Genomic DNA, 25,386 nt, shown 5'->3' with positions numbered 1-25,386 from the left:
TTCAGCACTTGTTCATTCCACTCTTATTTGTACACTTAATTTCTTACTTTTTGATATCTTAAAACTTAAAATATTTCTAGATTCATTACCTGGGTTTCCAATGAGACACGTTTCAGTTCCGTACGCTATTATCCAGCGTACTAGACATACCATTTCAGAGTCTTCTTCTTGAATTTCATACCATTAGGCAGATTTTTGTTGTTGAGACCAACTTTCACCTCCAGCGCCTACTTGCTTCACATACTCTACTTACTTCCACTGTCTTCTGTAAGCTTGCTTCGCAGATAGAATAATTCTTTCACTTCTCCACTAGTCTGTCATCCTTAATTTTGGTATTAAACCAGTCACTCTCTTTGTGTTGTGTCTCGTATTGCGCGTTTGTATGCTGGCTGCTCTTTCAGTGGATCTTTTAAGTTTTCCTTCGGTATGGCCAGAAGGGCTGTTTCGCCTGAGAAACTTAATCATTTGTTAGCCCACCTCATTCAGTTCTCTCTCTTGCTTCTAGGACGTACAAGCTGAATAAAAGCTGTAGAAACTGCTCCCCTGCCTGACGCTTTTCCTAACATGAACTTGCCTTTTCTAATCATCCACATTTTTAATCGCACGTGGCTTTTGCATTTGCACATAATTGATCTGCATTTGTACTTCAGTACCAATGTACTAAGGAGTGTGGGCATTCTGCTATATGGTTAGCTTAGGTTAGATGAAGGTTAAACTGACTTTTCTACAGTCAGGCCTCCACTAGTAAGCGCAGTGTCCGGATTGCTACCTTATGAGCATGAATCGACGTAGCCCATGCAGCTGTGCTTACTGAGAGAGTGACGTTGTGCTGCTAAACGTTTCTTACTCGGTAATTTATGGACTAGGCACGACAGTGTTGATGACCACTTCTCAAGCAAATAATCTTAGCGATACCGTATTGTCAGCATGTTGGAAGCTGTATAGCCCTTCCAAACGCTTTCCAACGAAGTAAGTTACATACAATTCCGTACGTGTTCTACATTGTTAATGATGTCATCGAGTGTACGTTGTAATCCCACATTCCTCCCTCCCCATATACTTTACAAGAGTGCTCACTCAGTTGGAGGAGTAAAAGAGTTTGTCACACTACATGCTAAGTGGCTATAGAACTGAACGGTTTGCCTAAGTCAACCTGTGCATTTCATCTTATAATTGCAGGGAGACACATTGAACAATTGTTCTAAAATTATTAAAGTCAATTTAAGTATAATTTTAGTTCACCGAGAGCAATTTTATGGGCCTTGCTGAGTCTCTGTCAGTCCAACATCGCTCGTTCATCATAGCCACATGAGGCAATTTCTTTCATCTACAGGGTGAACATTAATAAAGCCGACAAACTGCAGGGACATACTCCTAAATGGATACGGAAGAGAAAAGGTCCTACAAACGTGTGTCCGGAAACGGGGCGTAAGAAAATAAAAATTATGCTGAATGGATAAATACTAGAACAGGTGCAAAATTTTAAGTATCTTGGAAGCAGGATAGACACCGACTGGAAGTGCACCACAGAAATTAAAACAAGGATAGCAATGGCAAAAGAGGCATTTTATAGGAAAAGGAGAATTTTCTGCAGCGGTCTGGACAGAGAACTCAGGAAGAGACTCACAAAATGTCTTGTATGGAGTGTTCTTCTATGTGGCGCTGAAACATGGACTATGAGGAAGTAAGACACAGAAAGGCTGGAGGCTTTTGAGATCTGGACATGGCGGAGGATGGAAAGAATAAGTTGGATGGACAGAGTAAGAAATGAAGAGGAACTGAGAAGAGTGGGAGAGAAAAGACAGTTACTAGATGTAATAAAGAGAAGAAAAAGAAATTGGATTGGCCATCTATTAAGAAAGAATGACGGACTGACAAAAACAGTTTTAGAAGGTTATGTAGAAGGGAAAAGGGAGCGAGGAAGGAAGAGATTGGAGATACTGGATGACATGATGGACGGTACAACACAGAGCAGCCTTAAGAAGGAAGCAATGGATCGCAGAAAATGGAGAGGCAAAGGACCTGCTAATATAGCAGAAAACTGATGATGAAACTTTGGAGAGAGAGAAAAATTGAATGTAAACGGAAGAGGCAGTGAAGTGTATGCCACGTTTAAAAACAAAATCAAATATTCAGAGACAGCGTTTAAATAAACCTTAGTGAAAAGGTAGGTGATGTGGTTTCTCGCACCTCTTGAGAGCTTTGCTCGCTAACAGCTACAGTTAAGTGAACTTCTGACGTAGTCTTGAAATACAAAATAAGTCGGTTTCCACATTTAATCACACCGATGTTTCCGCGGCAGAGTGTGCAGATTTCTGGCAGGTTTACATATTTCAGTGGCAGCCTGGTGGCGAGCACGATGCGTCTCACTGTGCATGTCGCTATTATTTATTTTTCAGCGCCCTCGTCCCTCGGGCCGTGATCTATATTTAATGAGCGTCTGTACTGTGGCTGCCTTACACAGGCGGTGGAAAAAGCGGCAGCAGGGCCCTGGGGGCGACGCCTGCCGACGACCGGAAGCAGAACGGCCGCCGCGACAATGCACAGTGGTTTAGGGGGAAGCGTCGGTGGCGGCGGCGAGAGCACGGTGGGTGGGCAGGAGGGTGGTGGGGGCGTTCGGAACGGGCGGTAGCGCCAAGAAAATAACGCACCAAGGTCGGTGGTGGCAGGCGCCTGCAGGTGCTGCTCAAGGCTTTCTTTTTGCGTCTCGGTCCCCTCACAGCAACCCCAACACACACACACACACACAGACACAGAGAGAGAGAGAGAGAGAGAGAGAGAGAGAGAAAGACACAGAAATTTCGTACAGGTAGGCAAGTGGAATCGGCATTGAAGCGAAAAGAAAAGAAAGGGCTTCAAGAAGAGACAAAGTGAAAGGAAATAAGTCGTGTGATGGAAATGGGTTACGGGAAGTGGGCATTTATATCAGTAGTTAGAGATATTTGTTGGAAAGTAAAGTTTCTGAGGGGAACTATAGGAGCTATCTCTACCTGAAACGACTGTGAAGCAATCAAGGAGTATAGATATGGGCCTATTGTATCTAGTGCATATTGCAAGAGTACCTCTATATATTATGTTGATAAACCGTTTTTTTTCATTTTTTTTTTCATCAGTCTACTGACTGGTTTGATGCGGCCCGCCACGAATTCCTTTCCTGTGCTAACCTCTTCATCTCAGTGTAGCAATTGCAACCTACGTCCTCAATTATTAGCTTGACGTATTCCAATCTCTGTCTTCCTCTACAGTTTTTGCCCTCTACAGCTCCCTCTAGTACCATGGAAGTCATTCCCTCATGTCTTAGCAGATGTCCTATCATCCTGTCCCTTCTTCTTATCAGTGTTTTCCACATATTCCTTTCCTCTCCGATTCTGCGTAGAACCTCCTCATTCCTTACCTTATCAGTCCACCTAATTTTCAACATTCGTCTATAGCACCACATCTCAAATGCTTCGATTCTCTTCTGTTCCGGTTTTCCCACAGTCCATGTTTCACTACCATACAATGCTGTACTCCAGACGTACATCCTCAGAAATTTCTTCCTCAAATTAAGGCCGGTATTTGATATTAGTAGACTTCTCTTGGCCAGAAATACCTTTTTTGCCATAGCGAGTCTGCTTTTGATGTCCTCCTTGCTCCGTCCGTCATTGGTTATTTTACTGCCTAGGTAGCAGAATTCCTTAACTTCATTGACTTCGTGACCATCAATCCTGATGTTAAGTTTCTCGTTGTTCTCATTTCTACTACTTCTCATTACCTTCGTCTTTCTCCAATTTACTCTCAAACCATACTGTGTACTCATTAGACTGCTCATTCCGTTCAGCAGATCATTTAATTCTTCTTCACTTTCACTCAGGATAGCAATGTCATCAGTGAATCGTATCATTGATATCCTTTCACCTTGTATTTTAATTCCACTCCTGAACCTTTCTTTTATTTCCATCATTGCTTCCTCGATGTACAGATTGAAGAGTAGGGGCGAAAGGCTGAAGCCTTGTCTTACACCCTTCTTAATACGAGCACTTCGTTCTTGATCGTCCACTCTTATTATTCCCTCTTGGTTGTTGTACATATTGTATATGACCCGCCTCTCCCTATAGCTTACCCCTACATTTTTCCGAATCTCGAACAGCTTGCACCATTTTATATTGTCGAACGCTTTTTCCAGGTCGACAAAAAATTCTATGAAAGTGTCTTGATTTTTCTTTAGCCTTGCTTCCATTGTTAGCCGTAACGTCAGAATTGCCTCTCTCGTCCCTTTACTTTCCCTAAAGCCGAACTGATCGTCACCTAGCGCATTCTCAATTTTCTTTTCGATTCTTCTGTATATTATTCTTGTAAGCAGCTTCGATGCATGAGCTGTTAAGCTGATTGTGCGATAATTCTCGCACTTGTCAGCTCTTGCCGTCTTCGGAATTGTGTGGATGATGCTTTTCCGAAAGTCAGATGGTATGTCGCCAGACTCTTATATTCCACACACCAACGTGAATAGTCGTTTTGTTGCCACTTCCCCCAATGATTTTAGAAATTCTGATGGAATGTCATCTATCCCTTCTGCCTTATTTGACCGTAAGTCCTCCATAGCTCTTTTAAATTCCGATTGTAATACTGGATCCCCTATCTCTTCTAAATCGACTCCTGTTTCTTCTTCTATCACATCAGACAAATCTTCACCCTCATAGAGGCTTTCAATGTATTCTTTCCACCTATCTGCTCTCTCCTCTGCATTTAACAGTGGAATTCCCGTTGCACTCTTAATGTTACCACCGTTGCTTTTAATGTCACCAAAAGTTGTTTTGACTTTCCTGTATGCTGAGTCTGTCCTTCTGACAATCATATTTTTTTCTATGTCTTCACATTTTTCCTGCAGCCATTTCGTCTTAGCTTCCCTGCACTTCCTATTTACACTCCTGGAAATGGAAAAAAGAACACATTGACACCGGTGTGTCAGACCCACCATACTTGCTCCGGACACTGCGAGAGGGCTGTACAAGCAATGATCACACGCACGGCACAGCGGACACACCAGGAACCGCGGTGTTGGCCGTCGAATGGCGCTAGCTGCGCAGCATTTGTGCACCGCCGCCGTCAGTGTCAGCCAGTTTGCCGTGGCATACGGAGCTCCATCGCAGTCTTTAACACTTGTAGCATGCCGCGACAGCGTGGACGTGAACCGTATGTGCAGTTGACGGACTTTGAGCGAGGGCGTATAGTGGGCATGCGGGAGGCCGGGTGGACGTACCGCCAAATTCCTCAACACGTGGGGCGTGAGGTCTCCACAGTACATCGATGTTGTCGCCAGTGGTCGGCGGAAGGTGCACGTGCCCGTCGACCTGGGACCGGACCGCAGCGACGCACGGATGCACGCCAAGACCGTAGGATCCTACGCAGTGCCGTAGGGGACCGCACCGCCACTTCCCAGCAAATTAGGGACACTGTTGCTCCTGGGGTATCGGCGAGGACCATTCGCAACCGTCTCCATGAAGCTGGGCTACGGTCCCGCACACCGTTAAGCCGTCTTCCGCTCACACCACAACATCGTGCAGCCCGCCTCCAGTGGTGTCGCGACAGGCGTGAATGGAGGGACGAATGGAGACGTGTCGTCTTCAGCGATGACAGTCGCTTCTGCCTTGGTGCCAATAATGGTCGTATGCGTGTTTGGCGCCGTGCAGGTGAGCGCCACAATCAGGACTGCATACGACCGAGGCACACAGGGTCAACACCCGGCATCATGGTGTGGGGAGCGATCTCCTACACTGGCCGTACACCACTGGTGATCGTCGAGGGGACACTGAATAGTGCACGGTACATCCAAACCGTCATCGAACCCATCGTTCTACCATTCTCCCATTCCTAGACCGGCAAGGGAACTTGCTGTTCCAACAGGGCAATGCACGTCCGCATGTATCCCGTGCCACCCAACGTGCTCTAGCAGGTGTAAGTCAACTACCCTTGCCGCAAGATCTCCGGATCTGTCCCCCATTGAGCATGTTTGGGACTGGATGAAGCGTCGTCTCACGCGGTCTGCACGTCCAGCACGAATGCTGGTCCAACTGAGGCGCCAGGTGGAAATGGCATGGCAAGCCGTTCCACAGGACTACATCCAGCATCTCTACGATCGTCTCCATGGGAGAATAGCAGCCTGCATTGCTGCGAAAGGTGGATATACACTGTACTAGTGCCAACATTGTGCATGCTCTGTTGCCTGTGTCTATGTGCCTGTGGTTCTGTCAGTGTGATCATGTGATGTATCTGACCCCAGGAATGTGTCAATAAAGTTTCCCCTTCCTGGGACAATGAATTCACGGTGTTCTTATTTCAATTTCCAGGAGTGTATTTCATTCCTCAGAGACTTGTATTTTGTATTCCTGATTTTCCCGAAACGTGTTTGTCCTTCCTCTTTTCATCAATCAACTGAAGTATTTCTTCTGTTACACATGGTTTCTTCGCAGCTACCTTCTTTGTACCTATGTTTTCCTTCCCAACTTCTGTGATGGCCCTTTTTAGAGATGTCCATTCCTCTTCAACTGTACTGTCTACTGCGCTATTCCTTATTGCTGTATCTATAGCGTTAGAGAACTTCAAACGTATCTCGTCATTCCTTAATTCTTCCGTATCCCACTTCTTTGCGTATTGATTCTTCCTGACTAATGTCTTGAACTTCAGCCTACTCTTCATCACTACTATGTTGTGGTCTGAGTCTATATCTGCTCCTGGGTACGCCTTACAATCCAGTATCTGATTTCGGAATCTCTGTCTGACCATGATGTAATCTAACTGAAATCTTCCCGTAACTCCCGGCCTTTTCCAAGTATACCTCCTCCTCTTGTGATTCTTGAACAGCGTATTCGCTATTACTAGCTGAAACTTGTTACAGAACTCCATTAGTCTTTCTCCTCTTTCATTCCTCGTCCCAAGCCCATATTCTCCTGTAACCTTTTCTTCTACTCCTTACCCTACAACTGCATTCCAGTCGCCCATGACTATTAGATTTTCGTCCCCCTTTACATACTGCATTACACTTTCAATATCCTCATACACTTTCTCTATCAGTTCATCTTCAGCTTGCGACGTCGGCATGTATACCTGAACTATCGTTGTCGGTGTTGGTCTGCTGTCGATTCTGATTAGAACAACCCGGTCACTGGACTGTTCACAGTAACACACCCTCTGCCCTACCTTCCTATTCATAACGAATCCTACACCTGTTATACCATTTTCTGCTGCTGTTAATATTACCCGATACTTATCTGACCATAAAACCTTGTCTTCCTTCCACTTCACTTTACTGACCCCTACTATATCTAGATTGAGCCTTTGCATTTCCCTTTTCAGATTTTCTAGTTTCCCTACCACGTTCAAGCTTCTGACATGCCACGCCCCGACTCGTAGAACGTTATCCTTTCGTTGATTATTCAATCTTTTTCTCATGGTAACCTCCCCCTTGGCAGTCCCCTCCCGGAGATCCGAATGGGGGACCATTCCGGAATCTTTTGCCAATGGAGTGATCATCATAACACTTCTTTAATTACAGGCCACATGTCCTGTGGATACACGTTACGTGTCTTTAATGCGGTGGTTTCCATTGCCTTCTGCATCCTCATGTCGTTGATCATTGCTGATTCTTCTGCCTTTAGGGGCAATTTCCCACCCCCAGGACAAGAGAGTGCCCTGAACCTCTATCCGTTCCTCCGCCCTCTTTTACAAGGCCGTTGGCAGAAGGAGGCTGATTTCTTATACCGGAAGTCTTCGGCCGCCAATGCTGATTATTTATCAAAATTTAGGCAGTGGCGAGGATGGAACTCGGGACCGAAACTTTTCCATTATGAATCAATGACGCTACCGCTAGACCACGGGTGCAGTTAATAAACCGTTATATAATGCTAAGAAAAGCATAATTTTCCTATGAAACCTCAAATTTAATACATGATTTCTCTGAGAATCATTAATTATTTTGAAACGTCCTGACAGATTAAAACTGTGTGCCTGACCGAGACTCGGAACTCGGGACCTTTGCCTTTCGCCGGCAAGTGTTCTACCGACTGAGCTACCCAAGCACGACTCACGCCCCGTCCTCACAGCTTTAATTCCGCCAGTACCTCGTCTGCTACCTTCCAAACTTCACAGAAGCCCTCCTACGATCCTTGCAGGACTAGCACTCCTTGAAGAAAGGATATTGTGGAGAAATGGCTTAGGCACAGCCTGGGGGATGTTTCTAGAATGAAATTTTCACTTTATAGCGGAGTGTGCGCTGATATGAAGTTACCTGGCAGATTGAAACTGTGTGCCTGACAGAGACTCGAACTCGGGACCCTTGCCTTTCGCGGGCAAGTGCTCTACCAACTGAGCTACCCCAGCACGAGTCACGCCAAATACTCGCAGCTCTACTTCTGCCAGTACCTCGTGTCCTACCTTCCAAACTTTACAGAAATTATTTTCTTTTCCTGTTTCTTTTCTTTTTTAATTTCAACCTAGGATTAATAAATCCAGTTGACCAGCTCAGCCGGCCGGATTGGCCGAGCGGTTCTAGGCGCTTCAGTCTGGAACCGCGAAACCGCTACAGTCGCAGGTTCGAATCCTGCCTCGGGCATGGATGTGTGTGATGTCCCTCGGTTACTTAGGTTTAAGTAGTTCTTAGTGGCTGATGACCTCAGCAGTTAAGTCCCATAGTGCTCAGAGCCATTTGAACCATCTGATCAGCTCATTTTTATATTTGCTGGAATGAGACAAAGTTCATTTCAGTTTCGCTAATGCTGTTATTGATATGAAGCCAGTCCACCATTAAACCTGTAGAAGACACACATCGCTGTGGGACAGGGCGCAGTGAAAGAGTTTAAGTTATGGAAGATTTCCATGACGTTGGAATAATTCATATAAAGTGAGTCCATAGTACAAGGTCCACCCCGATAGCTGAGTGGTAAGCGCGGCGGTCTGTCACGCCCAGGTGCTTGGTTCGATTCCCAGCTGGGTCGGAGATTTTCTCCGCTTAGGGACTGGGTGTGATGTCATCCTCATTATAATTCCATCATCGTCATTGGAAGGCAAAGAGAAACTACCACTGGAATCACTTCCCTAGACGCTCATGCAGTGGACCTCTCAGACGAGGCTTCCCCCATGACCAGACCTGCTGTAAGGCAGAACTCAAAGTTAGTTAGAGTACAAGCAATTGAAAGTAACAAAAAAGAAGCTAATGTTTCATCTCAGAACAACACGAAAAACTGTTTTTTTTTATTTTTTAATATTTTTTGTCTTTGGTTCATATTTCAGTCTGTAAGTTCAACTACAATCCTTTATGTCCATATTTTCACCTTACACAGTGCAGTAATTTCTTAGTGACGTGATAGAACTAACAACTCCAATCTCTAACTAATATTTGTTAACTATGTTATATGTTGTGTACATTTCTTCTTCTCGTTATACTATCATCTCGGAAAACAAGCAACAAATTTCAGTTTTCCTGGTCTTTTAGGGACACAAATGGGCAGAAAGACAAACCATTAAGTGGAATATTATGGAAAGGGTGAAAATGAAGAGAGAGGGAGAGGACTGAAATAACAGTGACGATGTTTAGGAGATAATATAGTATGTAGAGAGGAGAAAATGGAAGAAGGAGAAAGGGGAAGAAGAAAGGGAGTGAAAAGGAGTGTGATAGGAGGAATATAGAAAGTAGGAGGAGTGTTGGAAGTATGACTATGTGACATTATGGGAGACCAAGGACAGAGTGAGAGGAATGCGAAAAAGGCGAAGAGGGAGAAAAGAATTGGAAGTAGTGTGGGAGAGTGAGGGAGACAGGGTGAATATAGTTGTCACCTTGTACATAGGAGTAACTGTGCAACGTTTCAGCAACATTAACAAAGAAAGAAGTGCTGTGGGCACAAATACTAAGTGTGATATAAAAACGGAAATTGGTTTCGCTATACTACAAACTGGATGAAACTTCTGACAAGTTTTTTAATGGTACAAAGTATCAGTAGTATAGGTCTTTGATTCCAAGGTCTGTTCGCATTCTTGCCAGATATCACCATGTAATATTGGCAGATTACCCTTCAACCCCATCACCACCACCCATCTCATATCATAGTCCATATGAACGGGGTATATACTGGCGAGGAAATTTAAAAATTGGCAGGAAATTCAAATTATCCAGTTGTGTTAAATGTAAAATGAGACGAAATACTAAAATCTATGATAGTGGATCAAGCTCAATTGGCCTAACAAGTATAATATCAGAGGTGACGATCCAACATGGTGATCTGAGCATATGAGGACAGCCTCTGTAACATCAGAATCCAAGGTGCAGATACAAGACAGTGGACTTAGGAATGCAAGGACAGCCTGTTTTTTTACCAATTCAGTTTCTCTGAGTATAGAATCTAAGATGGCGGACATCAACTATGAGGATAGCCTGTGTGATTGTCAGTTCAAAATCGAGGAAAATTACTATAATCAATCGTTTTGACACTCCTGTGACATTGCAGTTCACCTGCACTAAGAATACATTTGCCGTCAGTTTAAACCTTAAGCGTGCCTGGAAGATCGAATGGTTACAGGTATACATATACACCTGGAAAGTGTAAGAGCTTTCATTTATGCCTGGCTAGCAGGAAAGCCTGATGGCTGGGTGCGGCGTGAGATAAACATGCAGAATCGAATAGTGAGATGCTGCTGTCTGCATTCAACATTCCTGCCAATGCCATCATTAACTGCTCTTCTTTGTAATGTCAAAAGGTGCTACAGCTTTCACTTGTTCCTGGTTTCTTTCTGTTTACGATACAATCAAATAGCTACAGTTTAATTTCCTAATATACATAAGACAATCGATTCTAACATATATAATCTGAAGAACATATGTTATCCTAATGAACTGACATATCAGAAGCTACAAAGGCGAATAGTGCACCAAAATACTCGGCGTTTTCATCAACGCTCTTGGCCACACAGAAAAGAAAGCGGCATGCATGGTCAAGTATCTGAAATTTAATTTCATAATCTAGAGGATACACTTGATAGAAATATGCATAATGTGAAAGATATGAATTATCCAGCAGTGCTGACATATCAGATGTTTCAAAAGGTGAACAGTAAAGCAAAATATTTTCAGTTTCTCCTAAATTCTCATATCTGTGTGGAAGAGAAACATGATTGTACAGTCAAGTAGCTGTAATTTTATTTACTACTTCATAAAAATGTCAAAGGGCACGAGCAATTACACAGAACTGACGTATCAGATGTTCCAAAGGCGAACAATGCAGCAAAAAACTTGCAGTTTCTCAGCAAAACTCGCTGCCATGTCGAACGGAAGACAGAGTTTTGGACATCTTCACAAGGAACCGTTCAGTTTGAAACTTGATATCTTGAAAGACACTGGTCTGATATTAGTGGGTTTTTAGTAGGTTTCAAGTAAGTATTTTGTTAATGTAAATCTCAAGTTACAGAATTTCCCAATCACATCTAGAAAAGTTCTTGTCATTGTTCTAAACAAACTTGGTCTCAACACAGGGTAAACGTATACTATAAAGACCAACTTCTAGAGAGGCACAGTTAAGACACTTATATATAGCTTTCGGCCTGGGCCTTTATAAGTGGAACACACACACACACACACACACACACACACACACACACACACAAACTCATGCACACACACACAATCAACTCCAACATCTCAGGCCAGAATGCAACATCACGTGGGAGGCCAGAATGCAACATCACGTGGAATGCAAGTAGCAATCTGAAAGGGGCAGGGAAGCTGAAGGGATAGTACTGTTTGGTGGAATGTGCAGGGATTAGGCAGCCAACAAGCGCAGCATAAGGAGGTTGTGGGGCAGAGAGGTGGGGAAAAATGGAACAAAAAAGGACTGGGGAAACATGCGCAAATGTGTTGGCGGAGGGCTGCAAATAAACAGGTTAGGAGATGAGAATGGGGAGGAGATATGGCAGAGGAAACTGTTGGCTGTAGTATGTAGGGCTAGTGTGTTACCTTAGATTGAGGCCAGGATAATTACAGAAAGCAGATAATGTGTTGTACAGATAACACATTCTCTCATCCCAGAATTATCCTGGCCTCAATCTACAATAACATACTGTCCCCACATCCTCCACCCCACATTTTCCTCCTCCTCTGTCGTATTATCTTCTCCCCACACTGAACTCCCACCTTGTTTATTTGCAGTACTCTGCCAACATATCTGTCTGAGTTTCTCCACTCTTCTCATTTTTTGCTCTTTGTTTTCCCCACATCCACGCCTCACCACCTCCTGATGCTGTGTCTGTTGGCAGTCTAGACCCTGCACACTGTCTATTGGAAGTCTAGTCCCTGCACACCCCACCAGACAGCGTTCATCTCTCTCAACATCTGTACACTACCATCCCTTCTCCTTCCCCATCCCCTTCGGATTGCTTCTTGCATCTCATGTGATGCTGCATTCTGACCTGAGATGCTGGAGCTGGTGGTCGTGTGTGTGTGTGGGGGGGGGGGTGTACTTTACTTGCTTGTGTGTGTGTGTGTGTGTGTGTGTGTGTGTGTGTGTGTGTGTGTGTGTGGTGTACTTGCTTCTGTGTGTGTGTGTGTGTGTGTGTGTGTGTGTGTGTGTGTGTGTGTGTGTGTATGTATGTGTGTGTGTATGTGTGTATGTGTGTGTGTGTATGTATGTGTATGTCTTTAACTGATGAATGTTGTGGCCAAAGGCTATAGTGTCTTTATGTTGTGCCTGTCTGCAACTTGGCATGTCTTCTTTACAGTAAGTAGCAATCTGTCCTTTCCTACATTGTTGATATTCCTACCTGGAGGTTCAATTGTTTGATTATAACAGAAATAATTCTCCTCACTGGGTAATTGCAATTGCGTAAGGTCATTTCGTAAAAAGAAGAAACTGCACAATTGCTGATTAGCCCACAATCTTTCATTGTGCTCACGACCGGTATTGAAACATTCCAACTTTAATCATATGGTGTAAAAAATGAATGTCATACTCGCCCAAATATTTCCATGGAGCTGATGGTTCTGTGTCAAAAGGATAAAAGGACATAAATTCCATAAAAACTGCTCCCCAGTGCTGCGTGACCTGGTTGCGCAGCATGGGGTTTTTGTGGAATTTGTCATGTTTATCGTTACATCACGTTTATCCTCATAACATGTCAGGAGATGTAAATGAAAAACCCATGTATTTGAACCTGGGGAAATTCAGCAAATTTGCTAGTTTTTGGAACATTAAAACATGCCTAATGTAGTTAGATTGCCGTTCTAGGCGCTTCAGTCCGGAACCGCGCTGCTCCTACAATCGCAGGCTCGAATCCTGCCTCGGGCATGGATGTGTGTGATGTCCTTAGGTTAATTAGATTTAAGTACTTCTAAGTGTAGGGGACTGATGACCTCAGATGTTAAGTCCCATAGTGCTTAGAGCCATTTGAACCTTTTTGTTTTGTTGTAGTTAGATTTATATGTGTGATTCCACTGTGAGACTAATAAATATTGTGTATTGATAATGCACAGACGAGTAATGTAGTTGTCACAACCAGACGGGTTCACATCACTTTAAATTTAGAATAAGCGAATTTTTGAGTTTCTCATCACCTCAAACTAAGGAGGAAAGGTTTCTTGATTTCAAAACTTAGGGTGTCAATCATTGAGGCTGTGACATCTGATGATTGGTGGAAATTGTTTAAACATGCAGGCTGCAATGTTTCAGACAAAGAACAGGCATGCTATTAGTACAACTTAAGAATAACGTCGTAGAAGTGAGGAGAAGCATTATTTTTGTTAATGTCCTGCCGTTCTAAAATTAGAACAAGTGACCTGTGTACCATACTAGCTGTCCTCTTATGCCTAGGTCGACCATCTTCGTGCTATTCTAGATTCTCACGTGGTACTGGCTCTGCTCATACGTCCAGGTCACCTTCAAGGATTACCATCTTGGACAATTCTGGAAGGTCTGCCATCGTGGATTTTTGTATTTTCTGCTATTTTACACATATTAAAATTGGCTATATTGAACCAGCTGCCTAATTTTGAATTTTCCATCATTTACACGTTGTGAAATTGCCCTATGGTGTCAGAAGGGTGGGAGAAATAGGAGACATCTGGCAAGGCTGCATGGCAACATCATCGGTGACATTATCAGAAATCTGGTAACAATTCAGACTGCCTCGGTGTCACACAGCTATAATGCTAGTATCTACCAGCTCACTCAATTCATCAATGGATGGCTTTATTAGATCAGTCTTTGGAGAACACCGTTCTCTTAACTATTAAAACTTATAAAATGGAAAGCTGGAGCTGCGACTCTATAGTCAGGGCGCTTTTCAGTAGTTGACATGGGGATGAATCCTGTTGCTTTCGCTTAATGTGCAGATACAAGATGTTGCTATGGATATGTCATAGTCATTCTACAGAAATTTAGTATGCCTGTTGCCATACAAGGAACCTTCACTTCATGCACAACAACTGAGATAACTGGACATATTTGTGGGTATACTTAATTTTCACTTTTCCCTCTGGCTGTACTATTGTGTAGAGAAAGTTGTAAACAACAGGTGGCTTTATTTCCTAGAATGTTCAACGCAGTGGAGTCTGAGTTTCATATTTACTATGGCTCACTCATTTCATACTTTGATTACAACGTAATACTTTCATATGGATCATTTAGATGTTTATGTACAGAAATGGCTTTCAATGGCTCCACAAGTGATGTTTTTGATCACATCAATGTGATCCAACACCAACAGCATTTCAATACTGAATGAGATCTCATTCAGTTCTTACACACTAACACAGAAGTATGACCAGCACTGCCCCTCGCACCACTTGAATAAATAAGACTGCTACACATTTTTGGTAGCCATTCAAACGCCCACCGTACAACCATTCGTTTAATAAATAAAGTCTTCGTTTCACATGTAATTTATTAAGAGCTTTTTCCACTGGCCCTGTCTTTGGTCATTGCAATTTCTCTTTCACACTACATGCAATTATGGCTTTGACACTCAGGTACCTCCACATATGACATTCCTCCTTGTTTACTACTGTTTCCACAGTAATCGCATTCACAGCTGCCCATCTGTTCTCACCTCGTGGTTAAGTTTTTAGCGTTGCTGTCTCTAGACCTGGGGTACCGAGTTCGATTCCTGGTTGTGTCTGGAATTTTCTTCACTCAGGAACTGGTTTTATGTTGGAATCATCAAAAATTCATCAGGTCGCCGAAGTAGCGCTAGGTGGAAAGAGTTACACTATGCGGCCTGAGATGAGGTCTCCCGGCCAATAATACCATACTTTCATTTCACACCCTCTGGCGCCGAATCCAGATGAGATTCCGGTTGAACGGTACGGATTAGTATAGCTAACAGACTCTCAAGAGGCCATACCACGTCACTTCACGACTGACATTATCACGAATGATGGTGCTACATGCTACAGCGTAGAAGTAGGGGAACCTGTGGCAGAATGGGGTACTAAATGTTCAAAAGTCATTTTGAGATACAATAAACTTATAATAAGCTGTTAAATTGGTTCAGACCTCTTTATTACAATATTAGCTTACAAAATATTACACCATATCAACATCTACGTAGCTTCCCATATACTGAAAACTTTGAGAAATGGTAATTTTTTCCATTTTTCCCCATTCGCGAGGCAAAATGGGGAATAGTATAGAATAGACAAAAATTAATCATAAAATCCTAACAGTTTATATATATTTCACGAACAAAAATTAGTTACAAATGGTATATAAACTATAAACATTCATGTTTCGCATCATGTGCATACAAGGACAACCTCGTCTTAACTTTCGACCCCCACAGATGAATTGTAAGCCCACTTGAGGAGTATGCTACATCTGAGTCAACCTTCTTCAGAGTAGTCGAAAGTAGTGAAGACATTCAGCGGCATCTTATAATTTACCACAATCATTGGAGAATCTCGACTACTTTAGTTTGTAGTATGATTTGGAATTGGGAGAATTCTTCTTAGTTGATTTCAGTTCGAAGTAGCTTTACGTTTTTTGCTTACATCAGACTCTTTCAGGACTTCTGGACTAATTCAAGACGCGATTTAGTACCATGGTGCTATGTTTTCTTCTTTAGTTTTCCTTCCTCTGCATTAGTTACCTCGGTCTTACAATGAGAAGAGTTCAAAATAGCTGTTTAGGCTCTATTTTGTTTTTTTGACTAATGTTTTCTTTAATGGTTGTAACTCAACGTGAGTGGTTCAAGATGGTAGGAAATTTTCACTTCCAGAAAAATTCTTGTCAGTAGACAAAATTCTAGCTTTTCGAAAGCCATTAACAACGTGTACCCCATTCTGCCACAAGATCACAATTTCAGATTCCGTAACATCCAGTGAACAACATGAGAAATAATTAATATTTGATATACTTAAAGATTAATTTGAGTAAATGATGACTAACTGAAAACTTCAGCTGCCGACAGGTGTTGTTGATATACCTCGATGTGGACAGCTGAAAATGTGTGCCCCGACCGGGACTCGAACCCGGGATCTTCTGCTTACATGGCAGACGCTCTATCCATCTGAGCCACCGAGGACAAGATGAATAGCGCCACTGCGGGGACTTATCCCTTGCGCGCTTCCCGTGAGACTCACATTCCCAACTGTCCACAATTCTACATATGTATTGTACCTTATAGACGTTTGCCCACTCACTCATTACTCGCGCACGTTTTGGCGATTCCCGTAAGAATGTAGAATTGTGGACTGTTTGGAATGTGAGTCTAACTGGAAGCGTGCAAGGGATAAGTCCCTGCAGTCGCGCTATTCATCTGTGTTCTCGGTGGCTCAGATGGCTAGAGCGTCTGGCATGTAAGCAGGAGATCCTGGGTTCGAGTCCCGGTTGGGGCACGCATTTTCAGCTGTCACCGTCGAGGTATACCATAAACATTTATTCCAAGGAAAGTCTGCACGGTCATCAACAGTAACTGTTCTTTCGAGAACAAGTTACTGTCTTCGTATATATAATTAATTTGAGCATACAATCAAGACTGTGGCAGTTTAGGTGTAACAAACGTATGTTTCTTACATACGAGGCATTAATGCCTGAATATTGCAGAAAGGTGTAGTGAAAATTTATAGACACGGAACAAGCAAGACTACAGTATGTAATTGCTTCGATGCATTGTTAGATACTTCGCCTCGACCCCTGGACACATATCTAACAACATCAGCGAGTTGGTAGCACCTACAAGGTAAGAAACACCACTGTACCTTCCTGCCTCATTACCATATTCTGCCACATGCTCCCCCTACTTTGTTGTTCGCGTGTGGGCGATGTAACGAAGTACTATTGGGTAACGTACAACCCTTCTGCTTGGTAAAGTAAGACGATATATTTTGTGTCATAGCTTTCACCGTACTGAGTTTCTGTTCACCTCCGTATCTCTGTAAGTGACTCGTGTTTTGGCAATCAGTGTACATTCGCTCCGATATACGGCTGCAGTGTAGTGCCGGAAGCAGCGGTCCCTTAAGACGCTCGGCTTACAATGAGCTCTCGACGAGCTGTTAACGCCGTGGAGGGTCGGTGCTTCAGCGCGCGCGGGACTTGTGACATCCACCAAGTTTGGCGAACTCCTAAGACTCAGCGGCGCTCTCCCGAAATCGCTTCGATTCTATTAGAATTGAGCGTCGTCCCGTGGAAACTCTCGTAATTACGTTAATGCAGTTGCCAGCTCTCAGCTCACAGTTTTCGGGAGGTCTACACAGCGGAGCGACTGGTGCGGTATAGAATTTCGCCGTAAGAAAGGAGGGTATGCGTACATTGATCGTGGGCCTACCCTCTCAGCTTTACCGTTTCCCTAACTTACACTTTAGCAAAAATGTTCTAATCTAATTTCCGAAATAATATGCTTTCTAGTGCGACGTAAGTGCACTGGATGAAAATACGTGGGAACCCACTCAAGAATTTGTAATGTATCACCTTTTTCGCCTGTATGGGTTTTGTTATTTTAAATTGGTTCATGAAAGAAAAAGTTATCGAAGAAAAGGCAGAATACACTGCACTTGAGAAAATAACCATATAATCATAAAATTACCGTTAGCTTTGTTAGCCTTTTCTTAGGAGCATAATTTTTTTTCTTTTTCGTATAAATTTACTTTCATTCTCAACCAAGAAGTAGCATCAGACTAAGCAGTCGTTGCTGGAAAGCAGCGAGCTTAGTGAGATAAACCACGCTATCGATTATTGTTAGTGCAAAGTGTTAGTATTCCATGATAATAATTATTACAATCGGACTTTGCATAAAACGTAAGTTGCAGGTTCGAATCACAAATGTTGAGAAGGGAAAACGATAACGCACTTCTGGCGAACTGACTATTTCCGATTAATTTACAGCTCAAAATTTATATAAAACGAACTTCATTTACACGGGAATGCATGGTTTCGTACTACGCTACCAAAATAAAAAGGAAATAATTCAAACACCAATATTATTTAAAGAAGAGTGCAAGTTACAGTAAAGATGCAAACTTATATCACCGATTCTGGAAGAAGAAGGAACAGTGCAATATTAGTTTATTAGTTTAGAAGAAAAAGATTCATATACAAAGGTGATGATTTTCTGAGACATAATCCTGTCTCTAATGTCGAATGACAAGTTCAGTTAGGGTGGCTGTTTGAAATGAAATGTATTGTTATATAGCCCGCTTGAAGGCTACAGACCACATCTTTCATAGTGCATGGAGAAGTCACTCAATGTTACCTCACCCACTTCTCTCAGGAGTTTGAGTGCGCGACGTACAAGAAAACAGTTACGTAACCACTGAAAAGAAACATGCAGTGTTTTTGTTGAAACTGTTGTCTTCTTGCAGAATTATAATGGTTTATTGAAGCAGTTCGCTAAATAATCATGGTGACGAATGATTCGTCGTGACATTAACGCAAGGGATTTAAGGGCTACAGATTCGCAGCAAAGTTAAGCTCAAATGATGATTTTCTTAATTATCGTTCTCGGCAAGTGTTAGTTTAACAAAACCTGTTGCTCAGTACGCGTAGCATTTAGCAAATGTTTTAAAAATTTCTGTATGTGTGATTTATACTCACTTGAAATTTCTGGTTTCGGAAGTCAATACAGATACGTATAGTATATGGGTGACGGTCGTCAGCTGCACAAGGAACCATCGTGAAGGACACGATCCGAGCAGTGAGGCTGATGACCAGAATAGTGGGTAGGATGACTTAGCGCAGTCTAGTTACGTCTCAGTGAGGCATCAGGTAGTTCGTCGTAATCAGGTTACGTGGAAAAGGTGTTCAAACAAATCAGGAACCACAAGTAATTTTCCAGATAACTTGGGGGTTACCCTTTATACTTGGTCTTTACATCGTTGCTTAGCGTCCATCCATTGCAATGCAACATAAATTGTCAATTATTGCTTTCTGCCACCAGAGACGCTCAGTAACAGTCTTGTAAAATCAATGTCCACAACATGCACCGAAACGTGCGTCTGTGGACAAACTTTCATCTGCATTTACTGTATAGTTTAAGTTAATAATGAGAGTGCACACAGAGCTTCACGTCCACAGCCAAGATTTTTTGGAATCAGACACGAGTTGCTGCAAGTTAGCATAGTTATCATTACATGTTCACGCAGCTGCATAGTGAGCTCCAATGAAGATAAAACCTTCTCACCACATTCGGAGAGGATTCTAATTTCCACATAGCACCATGAGACTGCTGATCTCTACTCAGGTGAGTGTAAAATTTTCACCCGAGTTTTTGTTGATGTTCAAGTCTGACTGTCCATTTCAAGATGTGCTACCACCATACTTTGTTCACCGGTGTCTTACTACTTCACCGCTCACCCACAAGTGCAAAAACATTTTTAAAATCGATTTCACTGGATAGTAGACTTTCATTACTTATTTCTTACGCGCACATGCGTTAATGTCACCCCCAAGGATAGCAATTAAGGTATTTAAAGGGTAAATACAGACATATTTCGGTTAGAAAGTTACACATAATCAATACGAAGAAATAAGTTTCCATGGAGTAGCATACTTTCTTGAGACTTTGGAGTGAGATAGTTACACATCGATATTCTTTCGTATCTCACCATTCTTGTAGGCCAGAATACCATTGTTTATTAAGTCACAGCAAAATTACCCTTTTTATATTTTATATTGCAACTAAATCTATGCGCGAAATGTCATTTAACACACAGGAAATATCAGTGGGTTAGTCCAAATCAGAGCAAAATATATTCTTGTTATTCGCGAAGTGCCAAGTTGAAATGAAATTGTGCAAAGCCCACATACATTAAATAATATAGGACTTCGAACCGAGTACATACGTGTTCAAAAGTGGATCCTCATATTACAGATACAAGCTGTATTACATATGTACAAACAGACCAATAGTGGAGGCATTTCCCCCGAAGTACCAAGCTCTGAGGCAATTTAGTTCAAAGTTTCAAGGCAAGACAGACAAACAAATACTTCTTACGGCTAAATATCTAGTACATACAAACAGAATAATTACCTCCACAGTGAATATCTAGCTTTACGAGAAAATGTCTCCATTTTTGAGAATGAATGGTAGTTTCAAATCAGATAGCATCAAGTAATTCTACTAAACTACCAAAGGTAGCAGAAATTCTTTGTTCACACAAAGGCTGTTCATTGAACATTGCCAGCCTGACTTTAGTACCATGGCTATAGTACATACAACTGTGTATAAATATTGTTCCAAGATTTTCTCTTATTATGTTAAGTTAATTACTAATACACAACTGTTCACTAACTTTTTCACAAACATTAGTGAAAGAACAAAATGGCTCTGAGCACTATGGGACTCAACTGCTGAGGTCGTTAGTCCCCTAGAACTTAGAACTAGTTAAACCTAACTAACCTAAGGACATCACAAACATCCATGCCCGAGGCAGGATTCGAACCTGCGACCGTAGCGGTCTTGCGGTTCCAGACTGCAGCGCCTTGAACCGCACGGCCACTTCGGCCGGCTAGTGAAAGAACAGATCAGACAGTAATGCAGATATGACGATATAGTTGCTATATTTATAAGGTACAGAGATAGTTCTATAATCTCCCGTTCTAATATCTGTCACATCTCTTCGGTAAACAGCTCTCGCTTACATTTCATGGAGTAGCAGTCTTGGCAGTAAATTTTGTGTGGAATCAGTTCTATATTATACTGATAATAAGTTGATGCCTAGCATCTTACTAGGAAGGTACATACTTCAAAACCAGTCTTTTAAGTTCCGCGTGAGGTTGCAAGTTAATAGTTGAATATTCTATAACTTTGTCATTTACGTTTACTTCGTCATTCTTCACAGAACTACAGTGAGAAAGTTGGATGTTAATTTGTGTAATTTTCATCGTAAGAAACTTTATTCTTATGTCCTGGCGGTATTTTCCATGTTTGGCTTTCGTCTTCAGCAATTATACAACAATATGTTCACCACCGATACTCAAATAGCGCTTGCCCGAGGAGAAGTCTGTTTTTTGTGTCCCTCTTCCTCAAAAACTCTATGCCAAAAATGTTTCCGACTATTAATCCATCTATAAGTAAGATAAGCGAGCTGCGACACCATTATCTGAACATTTGTCTGTATCATAATATGTATCAACTTTGTACCGACTGTTCTAATAATTTTTCACTTTTGTACTAGGTAAGTAGGCCCCCTTGTAACTTCACCAATCTTATTAAATAGACTCCCATTTACAGGAGCACGTGTATCAATAACAATTGTACTCATAATTTCTCCCAGAATAGCATTAGTAGTGGACTGAACTATATTTATATATTTATGACGGGATTTATGATGGTCACTGCCTAACTCATCTCTAATGTCCATGTCTTCATTGTACCTTAACAGGTTCATTGAATTCTTTTTTCTGCTTCCACCCCATCCCACGACGCTGTCAATTCTGGTTTGTTGAATGAGTCATAGCTGGGGGAATTCTTCTGTCACCTCAAGAACACTGTCTGAGTCTGTACTCGTTAGCTGATGTCAACAGCACAGTTATGTACTGGACTACTTTGCTGGTGAGTACCATGTGATGGAATTCCAAAGATTATTATTGGTTTGATGCCACTGAACTACTCTGTTACTGCAGTATGCGAATGCTACCTATTGTCTGCTCTTCTTCTTTTGTTGGAATTTGTCGGGCCTCAATTTGTATGCTAAATACTACCCAGTGGGTGCGCTGCTGCCAGTGTGACAAAGCTAACGTACCAGTTACATCGTCTCCTTATTGTAGAACTATACGCATGACGGAGTGGACTGATATGCGCCATTATTCACCTTCAGATCCTCATATATTAAATCAATAGACTCCAGTGTGCAGATAAAGTGTTCTATGTTTCTCTCCGTAATGTGGACTAACTTTTCTCTTTTGTCCAGAGATAATTTCACTAAGTCTTTCTAAAACCTCTCTATGAGAAATAGGTTCATGCAGATACCTAGTTTTATTTACACATTTTTGGAAATGTTTTCGAGAAGTGCCTTCTTTACTGTGGAATGGTTCTAGATTAAACACTTAGTTGAGGAGTCTTTCTTATATGCGATTTGAGCAACACTTTGTCGAGAAAACTTTCGGAAATTTTTCATAGGATTGACAGCTTTCAACACTTTCAGTTGCCCAAAGGACGGCATCCGTTTGGATTTAATCCATTTATGAAATGTATTTATTCTCGCTCTGATGAAGATGTACATAATACTCTCTTAAAAGATTTTTATGAGCACAACAGGACGAAGATTTTTCTTATCATGTGTGATAAGACAGACCAGTAGCAATAACGTTATTGGTGAGAGAGGACATGAGAAATGTGAGGGGAGCCCTTACTGAAGATGAGATTTAAATTGAAGTGTGTGTCTGCCTATAGTATATGTACAGATTAGTGACACTGACGCACTGACGGTCGCTGATACAGGTAGCGAGTGTGTGCACTGCAAAAGGACTTTAACAAATAATAAGCAAAGAGGATGTACCAATATTACCTGCACAGGGAGTTAAGGTCACAGTTTAGGTTAATAGAAAGAGTAAATTAGTAAAGAATCAAGTGTTACTGGACATTAGAATTCAAGGAATAATGGTGGAGGTTAGTGCCACAATGGTAACAGATTTCTGTTTTTAACATAGATTAGCGATTGATTTGTTGGTAGCCTATGTGGCTACTGTGTATTTCGAAAAGGACAGAACGATGGTGAATGGTGCGAAAAATTAGATCACATTTGGTAAAAGGGTTACTCTCTTGAAAAGGCACAGAGAAGATAGTACCTGAAGATGATGTATGAGTGATTTCAATAGGAAATAAATAGAGATGAACGTACATTATAACAGGGGAGGAGTGATTAAAACAAGATTGGAATAGATGTGTCGGACAATGAGGTAAAGGCTAAAGTAGGTAAATTAATGTAATGATCGAAGTTCAGAAAAGAGAACTAGAGAATTTACTTATAAGGTATAAGGTAGTGTTTTTCTAGCTAACTGAGATTAATGCCGGCCGAAGTGGCCGTGCGGTTCTAGGCGCTGCAGTCTGGAACCGCGAGACCGCTACGGTCGCAGGTTCGAATCCTGCCACGCGCATGGATGTGTGTGATGTCCTTAGGTTAGTTAGGTTTAACTAGTTCTAAGTTATAGGGGACTAATGACCTTAGAAGTTGAGTCCCATAGTGCTCAGAGCCATTTGAACCATTTGAGATTAATGGCAGGTGAGCCTTATAAATAATACACTATGTGTCAAAAGTATCCGGACATCCTCAAAAACATACGTTTTCCATTGTGCTGCCACCTACTGCCAGGTACTTCATATCAGCGACCTCAGTACTTATTTGACATCGTGAGAGAGCAGAATGGGGTGCTCCGCGGAACTCACCAATTTCGAACGTGGTTACGTGAGTGGATGTCATTTGTCTCCTAGGTCTGTAAGCGAGGTTTCCACACTCCTAAACATCCCTAGGTCACTGTTTCCTATGTGGTAATGAAGTGGAAACGTGAAGGGACACGTACAGCACAAAAGCGTACAGGCCGTCCTTGTCTCTTGACTGACAGAGACCGCCGACAGTTGAAGAGGGTCGTAATGTGTAATAGTCAGACATCTATCCAGACCATCATACAAGAATTCGAAACTGCATCAGCATCCACTGCAAGTGCTACTATGACAGACGGGAGGTGAGAAAACTTGGATTTCGTGCTCGAACGGCTGTTCATAAGCCACCAATCACGCCGGTAAATGCCAAACGACGCCGCAATGTGGCGATCCGATGGAAGGGTGTGCGTATGACGAATACCCGGTAAAAGTCATCTGCCACCCTGTGTAGTGCCAACAGTAAAATTCGGAGACGGTGGTGCTATGGTGTGGTCGTCTTTTTGTTATCTTGTTGTTTTGCGTGGCACTATCACAGCACAGGCCTACATTGATGTTTTAAACACCTTCTTCCTTCCCACTGTTGAAGAGCAATTCGGGGACGGCGATTACATGTTTCAACACGATCGAACACCTGTTCATAATGTACCGGCTGTAGCGGTGTGGTTATACGACAATAATGTCCCTGTAATGGACTGGCCTGCACACAGTCCTGACCTGAATCCTTACCTCTCCTCACTGCATCAGTCCGTGAAGAATGGGCTGCCACTCCGCAAGAAACCTTCCAGCACCTGATTGAACGTAGGCCTGCGAGAGTTGAAGCTGTCATCAAGGCTAAGGGTGGGCCAACACCATACTGAATTCCAGCATTACGGATGGAGGGCGCCACCAACTTGTAAGTCATTTTCAGGCACGTATACGGATACTTTTGATCACATAGTGTATGTCAAGCCACACCAACCGTTTAACCTGAGACCACGTCTAGTACTGTCAGCAGAAGGGATGCTACAACAAAGGAAATTGTATGAATGTTTTTTCCATATTATCTAGAGATCGAGAAATCAATACTTTAGCCCCTTGGTGTATGTAGAAAATAGATGGATCAGTGAGGGTGACACTAGAAACTAGGGCATTATATGGAATAATTGAGGCTCAGAATGACGGAATTACTACATAACTTCGATGAAGCTGGTAAGTTGTCCGCTTTTCACTTGATAGAAAGCCACCGGAGATTCAGTTATCAGAAAATTGTAGACAATACATAGCTTTCGTGTACAGAGGCAGATATTATCAGCTGAACATACTGCCTTTCGGACTAAATATATCAGCTTTGGAATTCATACAAATGCTGGATTTCATACTTGGGAAAACCCGTTGGCTAAAATTACTGTTTATGTTGACAGCATCTCAATTGCTGCAAGTGACTGGCAAGAACATGAGACTTCGGAAGAAGAGATAGAAGCTTTCACATGGGTAATGTTACAGTTGATATGGTCAAGCCTGGATTTGGAAAGAGTGAGATACAATTCTCAGGACGTATTATCTCAGCAAAGGGTATTA

General features: G+C 42.3%; 1 non-coding gene across 1 annotated transcript; it reads right to left on the bottom strand.

The window, feature by feature from the left end:
- Positions 1–16,462: 16,462 nt before the first annotated feature.
- Positions 16,463–16,536, bottom strand: Trnat-ugu. Its single transcript has one exon. It is a non-coding gene; the product is annotated as a tRNA-Thr (tRNA).
- Positions 16,537–25,386: the final 8,850 nt, after the last annotated feature.

The sequence above is a fragment of the Schistocerca americana genome, chromosome 1 (assembly GCF_021461395.2).
Source record: "Schistocerca americana isolate TAMUIC-IGC-003095 chromosome 1, iqSchAmer2.1, whole genome shotgun sequence".
In the NCBI taxonomy this organism is placed as follows: domain Eukaryota; kingdom Metazoa; phylum Arthropoda; class Insecta; order Orthoptera; family Acrididae; genus Schistocerca; species Schistocerca americana.
This window is presented reverse-complemented; position numbering and strand designations above follow the sequence as displayed.